The sequence below is a fragment of the Chiloscyllium plagiosum genome, chromosome 1, assembly GCF_004010195.1.
Source record: "Chiloscyllium plagiosum isolate BGI_BamShark_2017 chromosome 1, ASM401019v2, whole genome shotgun sequence".
NCBI lineage: Eukaryota > Metazoa > Chordata > Chondrichthyes > Orectolobiformes > Hemiscylliidae > Chiloscyllium > Chiloscyllium plagiosum.
Genome location: NC_057710.1, coordinates 75,507,506 through 75,525,965, shown reverse-complemented (window position 1 = coordinate 75,525,965; position 18,460 = coordinate 75,507,506). Strand labels below are relative to the sequence as shown.

Below are 18,460 nucleotides of genomic sequence, written 5' to 3'. Positions count from 1 at the left end.
TCCTTTATCCTTCCACACCTTGCAACCAGATGGAAAAATTGTACAGGTGAGTCAACATGAGCCACAATTCTTCCTAATATTTCACCAAGTCATATTTCAACATTGGCAAAAGTCTGGAAAAGACGGTCACTCTTGGTTCCAAGATGATATAAACTATACATAGTTCTAATTGATTGACTAATTGACTGATGTAGTGCTGTGCCATTCTGATCTTCTTGGTAACCTTTGATGCTGCAAACATTTTGTGTTTGAAATGCCAGCACAGACAGAGAATACTCATAGGAGGTTATTCAATTAGTTGACATCACAATGGTTCCTCAGTCACAAATTAGGAAAGGTAACAGGACCTTATAAAGGACTTTCTTTCCCGATGCCTTATCGTTTTGCTGATTCATTTCAATTAACATCCCACCTAATGTAAAATATTAACACTTAAACACAAAATTTCAGCAGTGATCATATTGAAGCTTTAATGGACATATTCCCTTCATCTTACAGTAAATTCACTGTGTGTTTTTGTGCCCTTTTTTTCCTGAATGGTTTGTTCTGCAAATGTACGTGTCTGCGTATGGCACAAAGAATATTTGCAGTTCTCCCACTCACTTGCTGTGTGTGGGAGGCCTCACTTTGTTTCTATTTATTTGAACAGCTCTTTGATAGTCTTCAAAACTCCAGCAAGTAATCAGTGTGCATTCAAGTGGACTGCTCATGATGAATGTTGGTCCTCTTGAAGAAAGTGGCAGGTATGTCTGTCTAGGCAGTACACGGTTTGTTTGTTAATAGAACAAGAGAACTGGCTTGTTTGCAATTCTGTATGTTATAATATGCAACACAGTTTTGAAGCCAATGAATGGATATTTGCAAAAAGAAAAATCAATGATACTACTCTCTTAATTTTCTCAATTGTTTGTTTTTGTTTCAGTCAGAGAGTGTTAAGTTCTGGCTTTCTCATTCTCTGTTGTTATGTCACAACAATAACACATTGTCTTTATTTTTCAAAATTCTATTGGTTATTTTATAGATCTTCATATCGTATGTCTCCGTTGCAGCCAAGGGTTTGGCAAGTGCGACATTCATGTCACAAAATCGTTACATAAACCAAGAGATGTTAGTTCTTTCTGATCAATTTTCTTTTACAGTCTGCTCTTTGATACAGCTAAATTATTCTGTGTTGATAATTTTTGAAAAAATGTGCACTGACCTAGGTGTTCAGGAGTAAATTGATTGTTTCAATGGTGCTTTTCGCTGGACATCAGCTATAAACATCTTTGATTAAGAAGTAGCATTTTTGAGATTTCTGTAGTTTTGTGTTTGATTATTAAGTGTGTTGGCTTTTCTTAGATTGTTTTACTCCTGTCAGTAGCAGGAGGATATTTTATATAGTTCTGTCTCAAAGAGCTCTCGGTAACTAACCACCAATGGCTAGAAAACAACCATTGTTTTATGAACAAAAGGAATGTTTCTGAATAGGAGACACCAGTCTAAAGATTTAGCTCGAATAAAAGTCAAGATTGTAAGGGATGGGTGCCTTCTGTGTTATAGACCTTGAGAAATCAATGCTGACAGCTCACTGTAATGACTCAAATGTGGACTGAGTTCTATCCATGCTTTTTATTGATGGGGTGGGAAAGGTAATGGCGGTGTTGGGGCTGCTGGTTGGAAGTCAGTCTTGAATGATACTATTTATACATAGCAAGCACTGCTTAAAAAGGGAGCTGAACTCTGGCTGCAAATTGCAGGGAATTGTCACTCACCATTGGTTTACAAAAGACACAGATAGGGCAACCGGAGAATCCAGAAGATTCTGTTCCTTATGTGGCTGTATGCGCAACACCTTCGCTTGCTGAGAAGGTCAATGGCAGGAATTTAATTCCCAGAACTCTGCTGCAAGGGCATAAAAGAAATCAATGATCACCCCTGAATCTTAGAATCTTAACCTAATGATTGCATGTATGTTGAATTGGTTGATTGATAGATTGATTTATTGTCACATGTACCAAAACACAGTGAAACGCTTTGTTTATGAGCAGCACAGCCAGATCGTAGTAAGCAAGGAGTACAGGTCAAAAAGACTTTGACAGAAGCATACAAGTATGTTGCATAGGATATGCACTAGTAGGGATCAACATTAGCAAGACCAGCATTATTTGAGGCTGGAGAGTCCATTCATCAGTCTGGGAAGAAGTTGTTCCTGAACCTACTTGTGCCTGCATTCAGGCTTCTGTATCTTCTGCCTGACAAAAGAGGTTGTAGGAAATCATTACTGGGTGCGATGGGTCATTAAAGATGTTGGCAGCCTTTCTGCAGCAGAGAGCCATGTAAATGGAGTCCATGGATGGAAAGTTGGCTTCTGTGAAGGTCTGGGCTGTGCACACTACCTTCTGTAGTTTCTTACGGACCTGGACAGAGCAATTGCCATACCAGACCATTATGCACCTGGACAGTATGCTTTCAATAGTGCATCTGTAAAAGTTGATGGGGGTCCTTATGGTCATGCCAAATTTCCTGAGCCACCTGAGTAAGAAGAGGCATTGTTGTGCCTGCTTGGCCATTGCAGCTACATGGGAATTCTAGGACAGGTTGACAGTTATTGTCACTCTGAGGAACTTGACACTGTCCAACCTCTCAACCTCAGCTCCGTTATGTGGATGGGGCATGTTCTCCTCCTTTCTTTCTGAAGTCAATTAACAGGTTCTTTAGTTTTGCTGAGGTTGAGAGAGAGGTTGTTCTCATTGCACCACCTCACCAAGCCCACTATCTCCCTTCTGTATTTTGACTTGTCGTTGTTAGATATGTGTCCTACGATGGTGATGTGGTCAGTGAACTTGTAGATGGTGTTCGTTTAGAACTTGGCTACACAATCATGGATACTGCACAGGAACTCTGTCATAAGAACATAAGAAATAGGAGCCCAAATAGGCCATTCTACACCTCCAGTCTGCTCTGCCATTCAACAGGATCGTGTGTGATTTGCTCGAGGCATAGACAAAAAGGCTTAGGAGTAGAAGCAGGCCATTCAGCCTATTATGTCTGCTGCACCATTCAGTGAGATCATGGCTGATAACCCTCAATTCCACTTTCCTTTTGTTTCCTCATAACCTTTGGTTCCCTCACTGATTAAAAATCTGTCTGTCCCAACTTTGAATATACTAATGAGTTGGCCTTAACTGTCCTTTGTGGTAAAGATATCCACAGATTCATTCCTCTCTGAGAGAAGAAATTCCTCCTCATCTTTGTCTTAAATGTATAACCCCTTATTCTGAGATTATGCCCTCCGGTCGTAAACTGTTCCATAGTGGGAAAGAAGCTTCCTGTCAAATTCTTTAAGAATGTTTTATGTTTCAATAACGTTGCTTCTCATTCTTCTATGTTCTGACTCATTCCTGATGAAGGGCTTTTGCCCAAAACGTCAATTTTCCTGCTCCCCAAAGGCTGCCTGACCTGCTGTGCTTTTCCAGCACCACTCTAATCTCGTCACTGATACTTTCCCTCAAGTAATTATGCATAACAAATACTGACCTAGCCAGTGACATTGATAACCCAAGAATAAATATTTGGGTTAAGGAACGGGATTGCTGGAGTCCTGGCGGAGATATTTAATACTTCGCTTGACACAGTAGCATGCAAAACTGCAATCTATTATGGCAATAAGACACAGAAATTCATAAAATGATTAGATATAGTTTCCACAGTGTTATGAAACAGAAATTATGCCTTCAGGTGCATGATTAAGTTCGCTAGGCTGGTTACTGAAATGTGGGATTGCCCTGTAAAGAGGGATTAAATTTGTTTTATCTCTTCACACATGAATTTTTAATCCCTTAGAAAATAGCAAGGAAGCATTAAAGGTTGATTATTGATCAGTTAATCCACAATATGAACAGCCCCCCTGTGTCCAATGAGTCCTGGATTGGGATCGGAACCTCATGTTTCTAGCTTCGAAGGAAGGGGGTTACATATTGAACTGAATGGTCCTCAGTGGAAATTGCATAGACTGAACTGAGCCTATATTCTTTGGAATTTAGAAGGGATGAGAGGCAATATCACTGAAGCATGCAAACCTCTTGGAGAAACTGTTTCCCTTGCTGGGCACTCTAGACTGGTATTGTTTTGCAAGGGTAATAGGACCCTGGAGCAGCCTTGCTTTAATGTCACAAAACTGTACATATGCATAAATAGGTATAAATACCACAGTGTGGGCAAAGTTAGAACAGTTCAGAACAAACAATGGAAGAAATGCACTGGAATTTGTGACTCAGAAAGACAAAGAGAGTACACGGCCATGAAGTCTCAAAGGAGATAGATTGGTTCTTATTTAATGCAACTACAAATCACAGGCTGACATAAGCTTGTTATGTACAACTGTATTTTATATAAAGTCTAATAAGTTGTGCTACTTTAAAAAATAAGCCTCGATTCATTTGTCTTGAACCTAAAACTTAACTTGGCACAAAAACACTCAACAGAAGTGTGATGTGTCTTGAGGATATAAAAAGAAAGAGAAATCAATCACATTTTAAAAAATTAATACAGCAATTGGGAAAAAGAAATAGCAAACTAAAGGATTATTTATTTCTGATCTCTTCCCCGTTCTTGCTATAGGGCTTTAACTACAAATTTTAGAAATCGATCAATAGAGTTCCCAGTGATCTAAATAGACTGTAGCTGAGCTGGTTGTCCATGGAGAATTGAGGATACTTCCAAATGCAGAGGCAGGCTGGGTGAAAGACCTGCCTGGGAATTACAGTGCTATCAAATAGAAAATGTTCCTCCAACCCTACCCCCCTTACAAAGCCTCATCCCCATTTATTCACTATGCCCCATCCATATCACCCTATACAAGCAAATCCAGAAGGTTCAGAAACAGAAATTGCTGGAAAAGCTCAGCAGGTCTGGCAGCATCTGTGGAGCGAAATCAGAATTAATATTTCGGATCGAGTGACCCTTCCTCAGAACTGGAAGTTCAAACAGAAAGTTCAGACATGCTCTCAGCAAGAGAGACCATGAGACCATCAGATCTCAAGATATAGGAGCCAAATGAGCCATTTGGCCCATCATGTCTGCTCCCCTATTCCGTTGTGGCTGATATGTTTCTCTCCTGCCTTCACCCTGTAACCGTTGATTCCCTTTCCCAATCAAAAGCCTATCGCTCTCTGTATTAGATACACTCAATGACTTGGCCTCCACAGCCCTCTGCAGCAATGAGTTCAACAGAACTCTGGCCGAAGAAATTCCTCCACATCTGAGCTCGAAAGTGTTATTCCTTTGCTCAGAGGCTCTACCCAAGTCCTAGTACCTCCTACTAGCGGAAACATCTTTTCCATGTCCAATCAATCTCCTGAGGCCTCTCAGTATTCTTAAATTTCAGTGAGACCCTTCCTCATTCAATTCAACTCCACAGAATACAGATCCAGAGTCTTCAACTAGTTTCCTCATAACGACAAGTCTTTCATCCCCAGGATTATTCTTGTAAACATCTTCTGGATCCTCTCCAAGGCCAGTACACCCTTCATTAGATAGGGGGCCGAAAACTACTCACATTATTCCAAATGCATTCTGTCCAGATTGTTACACACCCTCAGTGGTACACCCCGTTCTTTTATTCTAGTCCTATCGAATTGAATTCTGACATTGCATTTGCCTTCCTACTGCCAACTGAATCTGCCATTAACCTGAAGAGAATCCTGGACTAAGGCTCCATTGTGCTTCAGATTTCCAAGCCTTTCCCTATTTAGAGAATAGTCTACACCTCTATTCTTCCTACCAAAGTGCATAGCCTCACATCTTCCCACATTGTATTCCATCTACCACTTCTATTTCCACTCTCCTAACCTTTCCAAGTCCTTCTGAAGCTTCCCTGTTTTTCCAACACTACCTACCCCTCCACCTACCTTTGTGTCATCTCCAAACTTAGCAACAATACCCTCAGTTCTTTCATTCAGATCATTAATGTGTAACATGAATAGTTGTGGGTCCAACACAGACTCCTGCAGACTTCCACTAGTCATCAGCTGCCATCCTAAAAAAGATCATACAACATAGAACATTACAGCGCAGTACAGGCATTTCAGCCCTCAATCTTGCATTGACCCTTTTATTCCCACTTTCTGTTGTCTGTCTGCCAGTCAATCCTCTATCCATGCCAGTACCTTGCCCCTAATACCATGGGCTCTTAAATTATTTAACAGTCTTCTGCGTCAAAGGCCTTCTGGAAATCCAAAGATATCATCTTCACTTGCTCGCCTTTGTCTAATTTAATGTAAGAGGATTATCAGTGAAAGAGTGGGACCTATTAGAGACCAAAGGGGCAACCTATGTGTGGAGCCAGTGGATGTGGGTAAGTCTTAACAAATACCTCTCAACTGTATTCACGAGGAGAGAGATATAGTATCTGGGGACTTGAAGTTCTAGAACATAATAAGATTGAAAAGGAGGAGGTATTGAATGTTTTAGCAGGCATACAGGTGTATAAATCACCAGGACCTGATGAGATGTATCCAAGGATGCTATGGGAGGTAAGGAACGGGATTGCTGGGGTCCTGGCAGAGATATTTAATACTTCGCTAGACACAGGTGAAGTGTCAGATGACTGGAGGATAATTAATGTCATTTCTTTGTTTAAGAAGGGCAGCAAGGATAGGCTAGGTAACTTCAGACCAGATAGTTTGGTGTCAGTGCTAGGGAAATTATTGGAAATAATTCGGAAGGACAGGATTAGTCAATACTGGAAGGACGACGATTGATCAGGGATAGTCAGCATGGATTTGTTAGAGGAAGATCCTGTCGGACTAATTTAGTTGAGTTTTTTAATAAACGTTGCTAAATATACTGATGAGTGTAGTGCAGTTGATGTGGTTTACATGGACTTCATTAAGGCCTTTGACAAGATCCCATATGGAAGACTCGTCCTAAAGGTAAGAGCCCATGGGATCCAAGGAAAGTTGGCAAGATAACAAATAGGAGGCAAAGGATTATGGTGGAGGGTTGTCTTGTGATTGGAAGCTTGTGACCAGTGATGTGCCACAGAGATTGGTGTTGGGACCTCTGTTGTTTGCTATGTATGTTAATGACTTAAATGTGAATGTAGAGTGTATAATTAGTAAATTTACAGATGACATGAAAATTGGTAGTGTTTGGATGTAGGTTTGCTCACTGAGCTTGAAGGTTCATTTCCAGATGTTTTGTCACCCTACTAGGTAACATCTTCAGTGGGCCTCAGGCAAAGCACTGCTGAAAATTCCTGCTTTCTATTTATATGTTTGGGTTTCTTTGGGCTGGTGATGTCATTTCCTGTGGTGATGTTATTTCCTGTGGTGAAATCACTTCCTGTTCCTTTTCTCAGGGGGTGGTAGATGGGGTCTAACTCGATGTGTTTGTTGATCGAATTCCGGTTGGAATGCCATGCTTCTAGGAATTCTCGTGCATGTCTTTGATTGGCTTGTCCTAGGATGGATGTGTTGTGAGGGAGGGTCATGTCTTTTTGTGGCTAGTTGGTGTTCATGTATCCTTTTGGCTAGTTTTCTGCTTGTTTGTCCAATGTAGTGTTTGTTACAGTCCTTGCATGGTATTTTGTAAATGTCATTAGTTTTGCTTGTTGTCTGTCAAGTTCATTAGCTGCTGTTTTAGTGTGTTGGTAGGTTTATGGGCTACCATGATGCCAAGGGGTCTGAGTAGTCTGGCAGTCATTTCAGAGATGTCTTTGATGTAGAGGAGAGTGGCTAGGGTTTCTGGATGTGATTTGCCTGCTTGCTTGGGTTTGTTGCTGAGAAATCGGCATTGGGTACTCATTCTTTTTGAATACATAGTATAGATGATTTTCCTCTGCTCTGCGTAGTTCCTCTGTGCTGCAGTGTGTGTTGGCTCGTTGAAATAATGTTCTGATACAGCTTTGTTTGTGGGTGCTGGGGTGATTGCTTCTGTAGTTCCATATTTGGTCCGTATGTATTGTTTTTCTGTAGACGCTGGTATGAAGTTCCCCATTGGCTGTTTGCTCTAATGTGACATCTTGGAAAGGCGGTTTGTTGTTGTTTTCCTTGAAAGACCCTATATAGACAACAAGCAAAACTAATGTCATTTACAAAATACAGTGCAAGGACTGTAACAAATATTACATTGGACAAACAGGCAGAAAACTAGCCACCAGGATACATGAACACCAACTCGCCACAAAAAGACATGACCCTCTCTCACTAGTATCCTCACATACAGATGAGGAAGGATAACACTTGGACTGGGACAACACATTCATCCTAGGACAAGCCAAAGACACGTACAAGAATTCCTAGAAGCATGGCATTCCAACTGGAAATCTAGCAGCAAACACATCGAGTTAGACCCCATCTACCACCCTCTGAGAAAAAGAACAGGAAGTGACTTCACCACAGGAAATAACATCACCACAGGAAATGGCATCACCAACCGAAAGAAACCCAAACATATAAATAGAAAATAGGAATTTTCAGCAGTGCTTCGCCTGAGGCCCACTGAAGTGACAAAACATTTGGAAATGAACCTTCAAGCTCAGTGAGCAAACCTACATCCAAAACCTCAACCTGAGCTACAAATCTTCTCAAAACTTGCTATTGATAGTGTTGTTGATAGTGAGGAGAATGGTCTTAGACTACAGTCTGATATCGATCAGCTGGGAAACTGAGCAGGGCAATGGCAGGTGGAATTTAATCCTGCTAAGTGTGAGGTGATACATTTTGGGAAGTTTAATAAGGGATGGATCTACACAATGAATATTAGGTTCCGAGGGAGTGATGAGGAACAAAAGGGAACTTGGTATACCAGTCCATAGATCCCTGAAAGTATCAGCACAGGTAGACAGGGTGATGAAGGAGGCAGAAGGAATACTTGCCTTCATTAACCAGAGCAAAGAATATAGGAGTAAGGAAGTCTTGTTACAAATTTACACAGATGCAATACTCTTGTGTAGTTCTGGTTGTCACTATATGCCTCTGTAATTGCTTTGAATATTTGTTCCTCAACATCTTTTCTTTTGGTTGGTGGCCCCTAAACTACATCAAACAATTATTCCTTGCAGATCCCATTTCTAGCTAAATATATTCTGTCCTTGACCCACTTGGGGCATCCTATCTCCCTCTCCCACACTGGAAGGAGCTCGTGGCAGATACATTTGGAACAGCATTAACATGCTAGCAAAATTTTGTAACAAAAGGAAAACTGGGACAACACAATAATTATAGGACAAGCTAAACAGAGGACAGCCAGAGAATTTCTAGAAGCATGGCACTCAGCCACAGACTCCATCAACAAGTACATAGACCTAGACCCCCCCCCCCCCCACCGCCCAATATACCGGCCACTACAACGAACAACAGGAACCGGCAAAGAAAGCAGCAGAAACGGAACCAAATAAATTCCAGAAGACACAGTACAGCAGCGCTTTACAGGAAGCTCCAAAGCAACCAAGATGACACCTAGACAAGGGACAATACATCTACAAATCAACTTCCCAGCTCGGCGAACATACCCAAACCACAACAACCAGCACCCAAATCTTTACACAAATCTTTACACAAACCTTGATTAACAGGAGTGCATGTAAGGTCACAGCACCAGGGACCCAGGTTTAATGTCAACGTTGGGTGACTATCTGTGTGGAATTTGCACTTTCTCCCCATGTCTGAGTGGATTTCCGTTGTGTGGTCCCTTTTCTACCCACAATCCAAAGATGTGCAGGTTGGGTGGATTGGCCAAGGTGTATGTGGGATTGTAAGATAGGGTAGGATAGCAAGGTCTGGGTGGCATGCTGTTTGGAGGGAGAGTGCAGACTTAATGGGCTGAAAGGCCTCTTTCCTCACTGCAGGAATTCTCTGCACCTGAAACTCTCATCGATTACTGAGTTCGACTGAACTAACCTAACACCTCTAGACCATTCAGTTCCTGTTATTAGGATTTGTACACATTCTGGTCCAGTGATTCTTTGTACTGGATTGCGTATGCTTGCTTGTCTTCTTTTTGCGAAAAGTATTGTATTTACACATGATATTAAGCCTTAACATATCTTAAGTAACTTATATTTACCTACATAATTAGGACATCTCACTTAAACAACACATGCAAGAATAAATAATTCAAGTTTTATATGTACTAATTGTTAATTTTGCTCTACTTTTCTCCAATGAATGATTTTATAATATATGCTACATCTACTGACTGACTATCGAAAAAAACAAGAATCTAATTTTTGCTGCTTATAAAACTGTAAAAGGTAAATAAAATGTCTGTAATTGCATTTATTCATGGTTGCCTCTTTTGTACTTTATCTCCTCCTCTGTATCTAAATTTCTAACTTATATCTATACATTTGGATTTGATTTAATTTATTTATTGTCACGTTTATTTTGTTACAAAATATAGCGGTGTTGTACAGTATTGCCACTCTCCAGCACTATGTTAAAACACAGAAAAACGAACCAAAACATTGAATACAAAAGCAGAAAAATGAAGAAATAAAGAAATTATCTAACTTTGTTGTTGAGTGCTCTGCCATGGACCGTGGGCCCATGAATCCCCTTCACCATGTCACTGCTGCTGAAATGATAGTCTTCAGCACCATCTCTCCACCATCGATGCCCTCACCACTCTGAGTCCTCAAGGGATCTCACCAATGCAGATGCCACAGATGCTGCCACGTACCCCACTGGCTCAACTCAACACCACTGCCACTCGAAGTTGACTTTGGGCCCATGTCAATGATGCAGCCACCGCTGATGCTGCCAGGTTTCGCACTGGGTTCAAACTCACCTCTGCTGCCACTTCCTTGAATCTGCATTGGACACAGATGCTATCAGGAACTCAAACCCGCCTCCACATTAGCAGAAATGAGTTGACATTAGAACTGCTTTGTTGATGCAGAAGCTGCCTGTAAAGTGACCTCTGACCCTGGTGCCATGAGTCCACAATGCTGGGCCTACTCGAGTCTGCGCTGCTGGGCCCACTCACTACCACTGATGCCATCGCCGTGACCGAGGTCTTCAGTAAAAGGTAAGTAAAAGAAAATAGAAGAGAAAGAAATTGAGAGAAGATAGACAGAAAAAAAAATAAAGCAAAAGAAAAGTAGACGGAGCTGACAAGCCCTGGGCTATTTTCAATTGGTAGCTGAGAGATCCAATTAATTTAGTAAAGAACACTGCAGAAAACCCAATTATTTAAAAATTGATTATTTCCCTAACATAGTCTGTCTATCACAGTGCACATTATAAATTCATTTCATCTCAGGCAAAGCTCAGACATTGCATTGAATATTTTTACACTTGGAAACTTGAATATATTGATCAAAGTACTAATTGCTAAATTGCATTGATGACATTTTAAAATGGTTTTCCAGCACTACAATAAGCTGCTTCTGTGCCATAACAGATCTGTGATTCTGTGATGCCAATGACAATTTCCATTTCTACAATACCTATAATGCAGTGAAAAGTACCTAATTGCTTCACAAGAACATTATCATCTGTAATTAGACACAGAATTACATAAGGAAATGTTCCATCAAGTGACTAAAAGCTTGAGCAAAGAGATAAATTTAAAGCAGCAGAACATAGAACAGTAAAGCACTAGAATAGGCTCTTTGGCCCACCACAATTGTGATGTCCATGATGCCATTCAAAACTAATCTCGTCTGTCTGCACATGGTCCATAACTCTTTATTCTATCCCTGTTCAAGTGGCTATCTAAATACCTCTCAGAAGAACAAAGAACAAGGAACAATGCAGCACAGGAACAGGCCCTTCGGCCCTTTAAGCCTGTGCCGATACATTTTGCGCTTCCAAACTAAAACTGGCTTCACTTACAGGATTCATATTCCTCTATTCCCTTCTTATTCATGTATTCGTCCAGGTACATCCTGAATGCTGCTATTGTGTCTGCTTCCACCACCTCCTCTGGCAGCGTGTTCCAGGCACTCACCACCCTTTGTATGAAAAACCTGTCTCGCACGTCTCTTTTAAACATTCCCCCCCGCCCCCCCACACCTTGAGCTCGTGTCCCCTCCTCCCTGGGAAAAAGCCTCATACTTTCCATTTCCACTCTATCCATGCCATTCACAGTCTTATAAACTTCTATTAGGTTGCCCCTCAACCTCCTGTGTTCTAATGAAAACAAACCCTGTCTATCTAACCTTTCCTAATAGCTAATTTCTGCCATACCAGGCAATATCGTGGTAAACTTTTTCTGTACCCTCTCCAAAGCATCCACATTCTTCTAGTAGTGTGGTGACCAGAATTGTACACGATATTCCAACTGCAGCCTAACTGAAGTTTTTAAAGCAGCAGCATAACTTGTCTATCCTTATACCCAATGCCCGCTCCATACAAAGCAAGCTTTTTTTAACTACCTTATCTACCTGCACTGCAGCCTTCAATGATCTGTGCACCTCCACACCCAGATTCCTCTGTATATTAATACTCTGAAGTGTTCTGCCATTCACTGTATAACTTCCACTTGTACTTGACATGCCAAAATGCATCACTTCACATTTTAAATTAAACTCAAATTAAACTCCATTTGCCATTTTTCAGCAGTTGCCTCCATCTGATCTATATCCTGCTATATCCTCTGACAATCCTCCTCACTATCCCCAACTCCACCAGTTTTTGTAACGTCCGCCAGCTACATTTTCATCCAAATCGTTTATGTAGATCATGATCAGCAGAGGTCCCAGCACTGATCCCTGTGGAGAACAACTAGTCAGAGCCCTCCACTCCAAAAAGCATCCTTCCACCACTACCCTCTATCTCCTATGACCAAGCCAGTTCTGTATCCATCTTGCCAGCTCACTCCTGATACCATGTGACTTCATCTTTTCTCATAGTCTGCCACAAGAGACCTTGTCAAAGTCATTACTGAAGTCCATGTAGACAACATCAACCGCTTGTCCCTCATCAATCACCTTCATCATCTCCTCAAAAAACTCGATCAAGTTAGTGAGGCATGACCACCCCCATACAAAACCTTGCTGTCTATTGCTAATAAATCCATTTGCTTCTAAATGTATATAGGTCTTGACCCTGAGAATCTTTTCTAATAATTTCCTTACCACTGTTGTGAAGATAACCAGCCTGTAATTTCCTGGATTATCCGTGATACCCTTCTTAAACAATGGGACTACATTGGCTATTCTCCAATCCTCTGAGACTTCACCTGGGGCCAAAGAGGATACAAAGATATCTGTCAATGCTCTAGCAATGTTTTTTTTCTCTTGCTTCCCTCAATATTCTGGAATAGATTTTATATACTTGTATCAGGTCACTCCTCAGCCTTCGATGTTCTAGTGCAAACAATCCTAGTTTGACCAACTTCTCCTTATAGCTAATTCCCTCCGACCCAGGAAACATCCTGACAAAACTCTTTTGCACCCTCTGCAAAGCCTTCACATGTTTCCAACAGTGTGGTGACTGGAATTGAAAATGATATTCCAAATGTGGCTGAAGTAAAGTCTTATACAGCTGCAACATGACTTATCAACCTTTGTGTTCAATGCCCCAAATGATGAAGGCAAGTCTTCTTTACCACTTTATTCACTTATATTGCTATTTTCAGAAGCTATGGACCCCAAGATCCCTCTGTACGTCAATGCTGTTGAAGGTCCTGCCATTAACTGTATAGTTTCTTCTTGCGTTTGACCTCCCAAAATGCATCATCTAATACTTATCCAGATTAAACACCATTTGCCATTTCTCTGCCCAACTTTCTAACTGATTTGTATCTTGCTTCAACCTTCAACGACCTTCCTCACTATCCACAATACCACCAATATTCATGTCATTTGCAAACTTACCTATCAGATCACCTTTGTTTTCACCTAAGTCATTTATACATATTACAAACAACAGAGGTCCCAATACTGACCTTTGTGGGGCACCACTGGTCACAGAGTTTTAGGCAAAAAACACTCCGCTGCAAATATACTCTGTCTTCTATGACTAAGTCAGTTTTGTATCCAACTTACCAACTCACTGTGGATCCCATGAGACTTAATCTTCAGGATCAGCCTATCATGAGGAACGTCATCAAATGCTTTACTAAAGTCCATTCAGATAACATCCACTGCCCTTCCCTTACCAATCATTTTCGTCACTTTCATAAAAACTGAATCAAGTTTGCAAAACAAGACCTCTCCTTGCATAAAACCATGTTGACCATCTCTCATAACTCCATTGTTTTCCAAACATGAGTAAATCTGTCCCTAAGAATTTTCTCCAATAATTTCCCTACCCCACTGATTTAAGGCTCATAATTTCCTGGAGTATTCCTGTTGCCCTTTGTAAACAAAGAAACAATATTGGCTATTCTCCAGTCTTCTGGGACCTTGCTTCTGCCTAAAGAAGATATAAAGATCTTTGTCAAGGCCTCAGCAATCTCCTCCCTTGCCTTCTTCAGTAACCTAAGACTGATGCCATAAGCCCTGGGGACCTCTAACTTAAACATTTCAAGACACCCAGTACCACCTCCTTCCTAATATCGACATGCCCCAGAATATTAATACCCCCCTCCCTAATCTCACCATTATCCATGTCCTTCTCCTGAGAGAACACCGATACTCGTTCAGGACCTCATCAACATCCTCTGGTTCCATGCATAAATTCCCTCTTTTGTCCTTGAGAGCACCTACCTTTTCCCTAGTTCTGTCTTGCTCGCAATATATGTATAAAACATCTTGGGATTTGCCTTAATCTTACTTGCCAAGGACATTTCATGGACAAACTGGAAGCTGGAAGAACACAGCAGGCCAGGCAGCATCATGAGGTGGAGAAGCCAATGTTTTGGGGTGTAATCCTTTTTCAGGATATTTTGTGGCCCCTTCTGGCCCACCCAATTTCTTGTTTAAGTTCTTTTATGATCCTTTTATACTCTTGAAGTTGTTTGTTTGATTTCAGTTTCCTAAACTTTACATATGCTTTCTTTTTCTTGTCATCTCTTGTCATCCAAGGTTCTCAAATCTTTCTATCATCTTTCAGTCTCACAGGAACCTGCTGCTTCTGAATTCCTTTCAAAGATGTCAGATGTGGATTTACCTTTAAGCAGCTGTCCCCAATCAAATTTGTGCAGCTCCTGCTTAATACTGTTGTGTTTAGCCTTCTCCCAATTTTCCACTTTCACGCAAGGACCAGTCTTATCCTTATCCATAACTATCTTAAAACTTACTGAGTTATCATCACTGTTCCTAAAATGCTCCCCCACTGAAACTTGATTACCTGGTCAAGCTCATTCCCCAATACAAGTTCCAGTACAACCCTTTCCCTAATTGGATGATCTACCTATTGTTTCAAGAAACCTTCCGGGGTGTACCTAACAAATTCTGCTCTTTTTTAGCCCCTGGCACTAAGGAAGTCCTAGTCAAAGTAGCAGAAGTTAAAATTACCCACTACAACAACCCTAGTGTTTTCATATCTTTTCCTGATTTGCTTACATATCTGTTCCTCTATCTCCCGCTGGCTATTGGGAGGCCTATAGTATAATCCTATGATTGTGATTGCATCTTTCATACCCAAATAGCCTAACTGGATGAGCCCTCCAAGATGTCCTCAATATGGCTGTGACATTCTCCTTAATCAGTAATACAACAGCCTCACCCCTTTTATGCCCGTCAGTAATGCAACTTCCCAAACCCTTTTACACCTCTCTATCACACTTGAAACATCTAAGCTCTGGAACATTAAGTTGCCAGTCTTGCCCTTCTCTCCACCAAGTTTCAGTGATGCTACCACATCACAGTCCCATTTACCAATCCTGGCTCTAAGCTCATTAATTTTACCTGTTACACTCCTTGCATTAAAGTAAATACACTCCAAACCGCCAATCCCACCATATTCATTAACCTTGCTCTGACTATTCTTCCTATTAGACTTGCTACAGTGGTTTAAAGGCAGAAAGAGAAGCAGAGAGATTCAGAAATTTAGGGATAGAGTTTCAGAGCTTCAAACTGTAAAGGCATCTGCTAATAGTGGAGCAATTAAACCCGGGATGCCCAAGAGGCCAGAATTGGAGAAATGCAGATTTTGTGGACAGTTGCAGGGCTGGAGGAGGCCACAGACATAGGGATGAATGAGCATGTGACACTTTGCAAAGTCTGACTACCTGAGTATTAGTGATCTACCTTCTTGAATACAACTGAGTAGCTTATTGTGTCATTCGAGAGCACAATTAAAGGTAACCCATTTCTGTGGGTTTGGAGCATATATGGGTAAGACTGTAAAATTCGTTCCTCTAAAGGGATTAGTGAAAAGACATGATTTTTGTTACAAAATGGTGGTCCAAGGCTCACCATTACTAAAACTAGCTTTTATATTCTGCAGTTGTTTAATTAGTTGAAGCTAAATTCCCTCTTTTTTTGGTGGAATTTAAAGTTATATTGATGGATCATTCATCTGGATCTCTGGATTACTCATTCAGTAATACAATTTAATTCCAGACTTAATTGCTCCACTATTCAGTAATGTAACCAGAATACGAGCAGTCATAGATAGGATAAGACAGAATTGCTGAATTTTCTACTCCCATCCCAAATGATCATAATTAGAAAGCTTTTCAGAGACAGACATGTGTGAGTTTTCAACCCCTGAGTGTGTGGACAATTTGAATAACTGGCAGCAAGTCTTTTGTGGGTTTATTTAAAAATAATGGGTTCATTAAACCTTGAAGTTTAATGCTATGGCACTCACTCACACAAACATTCAAAGGTCCCTGATTTACAAATATCCAACTTATACAATCCAAAATGTAACAGGATTGACTAAGCAGCCTGTTTGGCTGTGTACCTTATTTTTCGTGGGCTGGTGACTAATGTTGTTCCCCTTTAAATGCTTATTGAAAGGTGTATGCTTTAACCCCTTCCCTCCCAGGTCAAGTCACTTGGCCCTGTCTACTTCAAATATGGTCACAGCCATTTTCTTCTTCATTGCACATTTTCCATGATGATGGAAGGCAACAGTGAGTGTTCCTCTACCAGTGGTTTCCAACTCTAGACCGAATGTTCTAGTGAGCCCCCAAATATCCACATATCCTTCTCAACAGACCATTCCATTAACCCCATAGGCTTCCCACTTCCCCAAGTCCTCACAGAATACTTGTGCCTAAATCTGCCTGCACTTCCAAGCCAGATTCTGGCATATGAGGTGACCATGCCTAGTGTGGTCACACACAGACCACCCTCTCCTCCACCTGGCAAGGTGATGACTCCACCCCCGACTGCACAGTTATAGCCACACCATCTACTCCCTGTTCCCTCTACCTCTGATGTTTTGGACTGTGCCGCACCCCTTTGACTGACATGACCTAAAGGACTTACCCAGACCTCTGACATATTCATATACATCTCCCCAAACTATTAGTCCTAGCCCCTAGGCGTGGTGTTATGGAACCAAGAGACTGACCATGGCTTACTCTCTGGACTAGTATGGGAAGTTGCTTTTGGCTTACTGTGCCATGACAGTCGATGACAGATTGATGGATCTGTCATCCATGACAGATTGATAGATTCTCCATGGACATTAGTGAAGACTGCTCTCTAAGAGCCACAAACATGTCTGCTTTCCTGCTGCACATTACATGTGTTTACCATGTAAACTGCTGGCACATGGTGCAGCTGTGAGAATAAAGTAGCATACTGCCACACAACAAGACGTGTGCCCCTTGGACTGGGGATTGCCTAGCAACAAGGCAAACTGCTTGGTTGTGTAATTGGCACAGCAATGCTGCAAACATGCAGGTTGGTGTTAAGTGAATGAGTGCCAAGACAGCAAATGAAATTCCTAAAATGCAGCTTGCTGCAGCCTGTAAGTGAGGTGCCAATCCCTGTTATCACAGTACTATTCCTTTAAAAGGTGCATTTTGTCCTTTTTTAATGATGAGAGATTGAGATAGAGGGAGTGAGTAGTTCGAAGCCAATAAAGTAAACAGCTTGTGAGGACTTGGGTTTTTTTTTTCAAAATTGGAACAATAGAAGCAGCGGGAATGAGTTGAGCCAGGCTCCTAAAGAACCAAGGTTTTAGTTAAGCTCTCAGTAGTTTTAGGGTTTTGAAAAAGCCATACATTTCTCCCTACTACAGCAAAATGTTTGAGTTCTCTCTCTCTGTCAAAATTTTCTTTTGATGTTCTTTCCTTCTGGACTGGACATATTACATGTGAAACAATCTAATTTAAATTTGCCTTTGCCAAAGATGTGTTTATGGGATCTTATTATGTTGGTCAGTTGCTGTTTAATAGCTACATAATCTATAATTCTTTTAAGTTTTCCAATAGAGTTAAAGTTAGATCAATTCTTCTTTCATTTGGTTGTACTTTAACTGTAGAATAAGAATAAAGTGTGTTTTGCTTAAAGCCAAGTAGTGTAACCGATTGAATTGCATCTGGAACACAGCACCTTACATGTGCTTTTAATGAGAAAAAGTTAGGGTCTAGGCTATCCCCTTGGTATATTTAGAGTCATAGA

At 41.0% G+C, this 18,460-nt stretch overlaps 1 protein-coding gene across 3 annotated transcripts in view; it reads left to right on the top strand.

The window, feature by feature from the left end:
- Window positions 1–625: 625 nt before the first annotated feature.
- htr1aa (5-hydroxytryptamine (serotonin) receptor 1A a) overlaps window positions 626–18,460 on the top strand; it is an 86,590-nt gene continuing 68,755 nt past the window's right edge. For all 3 annotated transcript variants that reach the window (XM_043689480.1, XM_043689452.1, XM_043689438.1), the window contains exon 1: window positions 626–743. The gene's annotated coding sequence lies outside the window, so the exon portion shown is untranslated. The remainder of the gene's footprint in view (window positions 744–18,460) is intronic.